At 53.9% G+C, this 8,294-nt stretch overlaps 1 pseudogene; it reads left to right on the top strand.

The window, feature by feature from the left end:
- Positions 1–3,420: 3,420 nt before the first annotated feature.
- Positions 3,421–5,165, top strand: LOC103283947 (scavenger receptor class B member 1-like; annotated as a pseudogene).
- The last annotated feature ends 3,129 nt before the right edge of the window (positions 5,166–8,294 follow it).

Raw genomic sequence — 8,294 nt, 5'->3', positions numbered from 1 at the left:
TAGTGATAAGGGAACAGGAGTAGGAGTTGGGTCTTGGCGATGTCCAGAGACAGTGTACTGGGTGGATCCCTCACCAAGGGCCCTGGGAAGCTTGCTGGTTCTGTGAACCTGAGAAAGGGAAAGCAGGAATGGGGAGGGGAGTGCAGATACATATGGGAGCTTCAAGCTGTGCCTGTTTTGCTGTCTTACCACAGCTGGCTTTTTAAAAAAATATTTTTTTGGCCGGAACCAAGATGGCGGCATAGTTAAACAACTAATCTGCTGCCTCACACAACAATTTCAAAAACACAACTAAAAGACAAAAACGTCTACCACCCAGAACCACGGGAAAGCTGGCTGAGTGGAAGATTTACAGCTGAGAAGAGAAAGGAGCACAATCGCTGAAAAGCTGAGGTACGGAGGCACGCGAATCGGGCCGGCAGCGGCGGGCGGCTGGGTGCGCGGCTTTTCTTCAACCCGCAGGGAGACAAGCTCCCGATCACTCTGAAATCCAGTTTCTGGGGACACTCGGGGGGGACCCAGACGCCTACGGGGAGAAGCTGGACTCTCGGCCATCGGGTCGGAAAGTGAGAGTGACTTTTTTGCAGAGGTGCGCCCAGCAATCATTGTTTACTGCGCTGGAGCGCGGGGCGCAGGGACTTGGAAACGGGAAAGGCAGAGACGGCTGACGGCAGCCATTGCCGTTGGCCACGCCCCAGCCTAGTGACGCCCTGAGACCCCGCCCCGCCCTGAGGCCCCGCCCCGCACATTCTACAAACCCGCCCAGGCTCCACACAGCGGCTTTTGCATATAAATGGCCTGTTCTGTGGCAGCTTAACCAACTACAGCTCCAGACTGCTCCAAAACCACCCAAGCAAAGGAGGAGAAAACTAGCCCTTGCTGTAGCTCCTGCTGGGGAACACACAGTACACAAGGGTACACCAAGAGTGTCCACCTCAAGTAACTGGGAGGCTGACCCGTTGAACCAATAGGACACCTAGTACACAAAACTACCCTACCAACCCAGGGAAGCAGAGAATATGAGAAGGCAAGGAAACAGATCACAAACCAAAGAAATGGAGGAGAACAAGCGACTGGACATAGAGTTCAAAACCACGGTTATAAGGTTTTTCAAGAATTTCATGGAAAAGGCCGATAAATTCAATGAGACCCTTGAGGATATGAAAAAGGACCAACTAGAAATTAAACATACACTGACTGAGATAAAAAATATTATACAGAGACCCAAAAGCAGACTAGAGGATTGCAAGAATCAACTCAAAGATTTGGAATACAAAGAGGCCAAGGACACTCCTCCAGAGAAGCATGAAGTGAAGAGAATTCAGAAAGTTGAAGATAGTGTAAGAAGTCTCTGGGACAACTTCAAGCGAACCAACATCAGAATTATGGGGGTACCAGAAGAAGAGAGAGAGCAAGATGCTGAAAACCTATTTGAAGAAATAATGAACGAAAACTTTCCCCACCTGATGAAAGAAATAGACTTACGAGTCCAGGAAGCGCACAGAACCCCAAACAAAAGGGATCCAAAGAGGACCACACCAAGACACATCATAATTAAAATGCCAAGAGCAAAAGACAAAGAGAGAATCTTACGAGCAGCAAGAGAAAAACAGTTAGTTACCTACAAGGGAGCTCCCATACGATTATCAGCTAATTTCTCAACAGAAACCATGCAGGCCAGACGGGAGTGGCAAGAAATATTCAAAGTGATGAATAGCAGGAACCTACAACCAAGACTACTCTACCCAGCAAAATTATCATTCAGAATTGAAGGGCAGATAAAGAGCTTCACAGATAAGAAAAAGCTAAAGGAGTTCATCACCACCAAACCAGCATTATATGAAATGCTGAAAGGTATTCTTTAAAAAGAGGAAAAAGAAGAAGAAAGATAAAAATTATGAACAACAAATACATATATATCAACAAGTGAATCTAAAAGTCAAGTGAATTAAAAATTTGAGGAACAGAATAAACTGGTGAACTTAATAGAATCAGAGGCATAGAATGGGAGTGGATTGATAATTCTCAGGGGGAAAGGGGTGTCTGTGTGGGGAGTATGGGAAGAGACTGGACAAAAATCATACACCTATGGATAAGGACAGCGGGGGGGGGGGGGGGAGGTAAGGGAAGAGGGTGGGTAGGAACTGGGTGGTGGGGAGATATGTGGGGAAAAAGGAGAAACAATTGTAATCTGAACAATAAAGATTCATTAAATTAAAAAATATATTTTTTTAATTGATTTCAGAGAGAAAGGAGAGAGAGAGAGAGAGAGAGAGAGAGAGAGAGAGAGAGAGAGAAACATCAATGATGAGAATCATTGTTTGGCTGCCTCCTGCATGCCCCCCACTGGGGATCGAGCCCCCAACCTGGGCATGTGTCCTGACCAGGAATCGAATTGTGACTTCCTGGTTCATCGGTCGATGCTCAACCACGGAGCCACACCAGCTGGGCCAGAGCTGGCTTTTTTATTGGTGCTCTGAGTCCCCCTGGTTAGGAAGTCCCTGGGCATGGATGGGTAGTTAGTGGTTCTTAGTTTGGGCTTTATGGGTAAAATGATAGGTAGTGGGATTGAAATTCCTGAAACTCCCAGAGAGAATCTTCCCCAACCGAGCTCGCCTGCTGCTCCCCTGATCGGGCAACAGCTTCTTGGAGTTTTCAGGGTATGGTGACACAGTTCTCTCTCCCTGCAAGAGTCAGAGAATAAGGGCTTCATAACCCAAATAGTTCACACAGCATGGTACTTGTCTCTATTTAAAATCGTCTCCCATAAAAAAAAAAAAAAAAAAAAAAAAAAAAAAATAAAATCGTCTCCCATGGGGTTCAATTAACAATGCACATGTCAAATTATGCCGCACCCATCACTTGCTCTAATTTGGTGAGGCTGGGTCAGGCAGTCCCTGAACTGACAGAGCTGCTCTCCTCCCAGCAGGCGTCACAGCTGCAGTGCCCGGGCTGTCCTTGGCCTCAGCTGCATCAGGTGTAACACCCCACGAGGCAGTAGCAGGCAGTGCTACGGGACAGGTCAAGCTCATGACCACAGTGGCCTGTCATCAACCCCCTTTAGGGATCTTTGCTCCTAGACACTGAGGCGTGTGGGTTTGAATCATACCTCTCTCATTTCACAGCGATGTGATCTTGGGCAAGTCCTTCACATTTTCTGAGCCTCATTTTCCTCATCTGTAAAATGGGAATACTCACAACACTTCATTCAGAGGAGGATTAGATAGGGTAATGCCTATAAAATGTTTGGCACTTGATAACAACTCAATGCTAACTATTTATTATTAATAGTAGTATTTAGTGTTTTTTTTTATCTTGTTCAGTACTTCAAAATTGGGGCTCCTCCCATGCTCACCCACTGGAAATATTTCATCAGCCCTCCCGAAACCAAGAGAAGGCAGACAGCCCTTCCTGGCGGGTATGCAGGGTAGCCAGAAAAGCCACAGTGGTGTTTTGACATCTGAATTATTAAAAATGTGGCAAGAACCCCATTGCCTTTGGGCGCGCAGTTCCAGGAGCGCCCTGTGGTCCCCGGGCGGCGCGCGGACCTGGGCGGGCTGGGTGGCCGCGGCGCTGGCCGTCCTCGGGCTGCTGGGCGCCCTGATGATCGGGCGGTGGCGGTGCCGTCCCGCATCAAGCAGCAGGTCCTCCAGAACGTGCGCACCCACCCCAGCAGCCTGACCTTCAACGTGTGGAAGGACCTCCCCGTCCCCTTCTACCTCTCCGTCTACTTCTTCGACATCCTCAACCCCAGCGAGGTCCTCCGGGGCCTCCAGCCGCAGGTGCGGGAGCTCGGGCCCTGCGTGTGCAGGGAGTCCCGGCACCAGGGCAGCATCACCTTCCCCGGCAACGACACGGCGTCCTTCCGCGGGCACCGCAGCTTCGAGTTCCAGCCCGACCAGTCCAGCGGCTCGGAGAGCGACCACGTCTACACGCCCCACATCCCGGTGCTGAGCGCGGCCACGAGGGTGGAGAAGGAGCCGGTGGCCCGGAAGCTGCCGATGACCTTGGCGCTCTCCGCCCTGCGCCGGCCTCCGTGAACCGCGCGGTGGGCGAGGTCATGTGGGGCTACGAGGACCCCTTCATCAGCCCGGTCAGCAAGCACCTGCCGGGCGCGTTCCCGTTCAAGGGCAAGTTCGGGCTGTTGGCGGAGCTCAACAACTCCAGCTCCGGGCTCTTCACCGTGTTCACGGGGGTCAGAGACTTCAGCCGCGTCCACCTCGTGGACCAGTGGAACGGGGTCAGCAAGGTCAACTTGCGATTTTGCAGATGAAGCCTGCAGTAGCTAGATGGAAGTCACTGAGTTAGGGAATGCAAAAGATGAAGCAAGCTTAGGGGGAAAGGAAATTGACCTTGAGATGCCTATGGGACATCCAGATGGCAGAGAGCTGAGAAAGCGCCACCTCGTCTACATGAGGGCCAGTGTAACACGATCAACGGGACGTCCGGGCAGATGTGGGCGCCGTTCGCGACGCCCGAGACCCCGCTGGAGTTCTACAGCCCCGAGGCCTGCCGGTCCCTGAAGCTCATCTGCCAGGAGGCCGGGGCGTACGAGGGCATCCCCACCTTCCGGTTCAAGGCCCCCGACACCTCATTTGCCAACGGGTCCGTCTACCCGCCCAACGAGGGCTTCTGTCCGTGCCGGCGGTCGGGCATCCAGAACATCAGCACCTGCAGGTTCGCCGCGCCCCTGTTTCTCTCGCACCCTCACTTCTACAACGCCCACCCCTCCCTGGCCGAGGCCGTGCTGGGCCGGCACCCCAGCGAGAAGGAGCACTCCCTGTTCCTGGACATCCACCCGGTCACGGGGATCCCCATGAAATGGGCGGTGAAGCTGCAGATCAGCCTGTACATGAAGGCCGTCGAAGGCATCGGGCAAACCAGGAAAATCGCGCCCGTGGTCCTGCCGCTGGTGTGGTTTGAGGAGAGAGGAGCCGTGGAGGGCGAGCCCCTCCAGGCGCTCCACACGCAGATAGAGCTGCTGCCCAAGGTACTTTACGCCCGGTTCGTGGCCCTCGCCCTGGGCAGCCTCCTGGAGCCAAGAGAGGAACTGCGATAAGAAGGGCTCGCGGGACAAGGAGGCCATGCAGGCCTACTCCGAGTCCCTGATGACCAGGCCCCCAAGGGCACGGTGCTGCAGGAGGCCAGGCTGTAGGGTCCCCAAGATACCGAGAGCCAGCCCAGCCCTGGAGATACCGAGAGCCAGCTCAGCCCTGCCGCTCAGCCAGCCTGGCTCCCCAGCCCCTGCGCCCCACTTCTTCAGGACCCTCTCAGCGGACAGCCTGCCAGCCCCAACATCTGAGCTGCATGCGTGTGACCAAACACTGCACCCCCCCACACCTGTCCGTGTGCACAGGTGTGTCACACACGCTCAGGGATGGGGATGCTACCGAGGGGACTCTAGGAGCGGCTCACCAGCAGAACCTTCTGTTCTGGAACCTTCTCTCCAAGGCAGTCATGGGTGTGTGGGCGAGTCTGTCAGCCACTGGGCCACTGGGCCCCAGCGCCCCGTCCATAGGCCTGCAGATACCACGGCCCCGCGTGGCGGCCCACCCAGCAAACAGAGCTCATATACCCCAAATCTCAGCCCGGGCGCAGACTTCTCGTGCCAAAGCCGGGTGGTTGGGGGGCCGTGGGCACAGCCCCTCACACGGGCCTCAGAGCCAACCCTCCCACCCCCCTCCCCCCCACAGGACTCTGGTCTCCTGGGGTTGGGTGTGGGGAGCCCCTTCCCTCCAGTGAAATGACGTGGAGCTGCATTCCTGAGCCGGCCCCTGGGGTGGCGGAGGCCCTGCCCCAGCTGCCCCCCTTGAGGGCCCCATCTTTTGGTGCCGGGCCAGAGGTGAGAGGTCAGGGCCCTGCAGCCTGGGGTCCGGCCTGGCGGGAGGCCTGTCCACTCGGCTTCCCGCCCCGGGGAGCGCCTCTGTCTCTTTTCTACTGGAAGAAAAATTAGTTTTATCATCTTTTTAAAAGAATCCACTGTTGAAGTAATAAACCTTTTAAAAAGTGGGGAAAAAATGTGGTAGAGCAGTCTGGACTTTCAGAATAGCTTTGTGTGGGTACAGAAAGCTTCTTTCTCTGCCTAGGGGGGATCCCAGGATGCTTTTGTGTGTCCATTCAATCGGTCTGCAGAGTGCTGAAGAAGCAGACATAAGGAGACATAAGGATGCCGGTCACTCTTTGCATTTTATATAGCGGTAAACGGAGGCACACAGAAGTCTAGGCATGCATGCACAGCTCTTTCCCCCACCGCTCAAAGGACAAGTGAAACGGTGGGCATGATAGAGCTGGAGGCAGAGTCTCCTGCCCAGATGACTGGAGACTGAGACATCTGGGTCATAAACCACAGCGGAAGCCAAGAGTGGGGAAATTATCGGGGCCACTTTCCATGCACAAAGACTGTGCCTCTAGCCATCTTTCCCATCAGAATCTCTGGGGTGATCTGGCAGCCCCTCTGTGGGCACATCTGGGAGGCGGTTGCTGTAGAAAAAGCCCTGGATTCTAGTCAAGGCACCCAGTCCTGTCAGACCAGCGGAGGGACCCGGGTGAGTTCTGTAACCTGGGATTCTACTTTAGAAGCAGAGGCTTTGGACGGCATCAGTGATTCCCAAGCCAGACTGCTCGGGAGGATCACTGTGTGTGTTTGTGTGTGTGTGTGTGTGTGTGTGTGTGTTGGGGGCAGCAGGGGAGATGTGAGAGCTGGAGCCTGGGAACCTGTATTTGGAACGTGTTCTAGGTGGTGCTGAAGCGCAGTCGCAGTTGGCAATCCTGGAGCAGATGCTGTAAGATGCCTCACAGGGCTCCCCTGTTTTCTGACTCCGAGGCCCCTTTTAGCACATGCCACACAATTCCCCGCGGTTCCCCCCGGAGGCGATGGCAGCCCTCACAGTGGACCCCAGGACAGAGTCGGTGTGCGACTCCAGGAGCACCCACCGTGGCCCAGCGTCCGCTCCGGGCCTGCCACGGGTGCCGGGCCCAGGGACACGCCTGCTCATTCGCTGGTGCAGCTTTGGAGCCTGTGAATTGGGCTCCCCGGAGGCCAGTGGAGCTTGGCCTCGACTGGGACCCCCCACTGCCCGGCTCCTGAGGCCGGGCCTGTCACCACAGCGCTGTGTCTGGAGCACAGAGTGGCCTGAGCCTGAAGAGCAGGTCAAGAATCCTGGCCAGCGGCCTTGCCTCGCCGAGGCAGCATCCCTCCTGTGAGCCTTTGAATTGGGTCATGTGTCTCCGGTTGTCCCCGTGTTAACGAGGAGCTGTGGAATGCTAGGGCTAACGCTGCCTTTCGCTCTTCTCTCAAAAGTTTCAATTATGGGTTAATCCTGACGTTCTTTGGCTTTCAGAAACGGGGAGGGGCTTTTGTGTTTGTGTGGGGGCCGAGGCAGGAGTGCACGGTGGCTGGCAGGGCTGACTGTGGTCCAAGGGCCGAAGGCGTGTGTGTGTGTGTGTGTGTGTGTGTGTGTGTGTGTGTGTGTAAGAGACGTGTGCCTGGGCTGACTGGGCTGACTGGGCTGACTGGTGTGGCCACCACCTGCTCTTGCCTGTTGTTTTCAAGCACCAATGAGAGTCTAGTGTTGCCAACACTTTGGTTCTTTGAAAGAAGTCAGAAATCTCAGATTGACCTGAATTCTCCCAATTTTAAAATAATGACACATTTCATTTAGAAAATTCCTCAGACCAAGCAAATCATACTGTTGGCTATAGTCAGAGACTGAGAGCCTGGCCTCCGGGCTGGGCTGGGTGTGCTCTAACATCTTCCCCCAAATAAGCAGAAACCCCAAAGGAGGTTCCTAAGTCCTGAAAGCGAAATCCACCTCCTACTTGGCGATTTCCTTTGTTGGAGGGGAGAGGAATTCTCTGGGCACTAGAAACCCCCTTCGTGGCTGCTGTGCAATGTGCCCACTGCAGCGTCACGGATGGGCAGTCCTCCCCCTCCGTCTCCCTCTGACTGCCCCGTGCTCCCAATAACCCCTAATAACGGATAGCTCGTTCCCCGGACTGTCCTCAAGTACTGCTGTATACAGACAATAATGCATCTTTCCCACGCTGGGAAACTGTTCCAACCCAAGTAACCTTATGACGACCATTTAGTTTGTAAAGGTAAGTCATTTATGTACTTTGATACTCTATCAGAAACCACTTATTCGTGACAGAATTTCTACATAGGAAAATCTTGGGGGTGGCATTTTGTTTGGAAGCAAGGAATTGGCTAAAGCACTTCTCCTAAAACTACATTGTATATTAAACTCCCTTTTTACTCAAAATGCACATTTACTAAAACACACACACAAAGAGAA

The sequence above is a fragment of the Eptesicus fuscus genome, chromosome 5 (assembly GCF_027574615.1).
Source record: "Eptesicus fuscus isolate TK198812 chromosome 5, DD_ASM_mEF_20220401, whole genome shotgun sequence".
Classification (NCBI taxonomy): Eukaryota; Metazoa; Chordata; class Mammalia; order Chiroptera; family Vespertilionidae; genus Eptesicus; species Eptesicus fuscus.
Note: the sequence above shows the minus strand (reverse complement) of the source record. Positions and strands in the feature narration are given on the sequence as shown.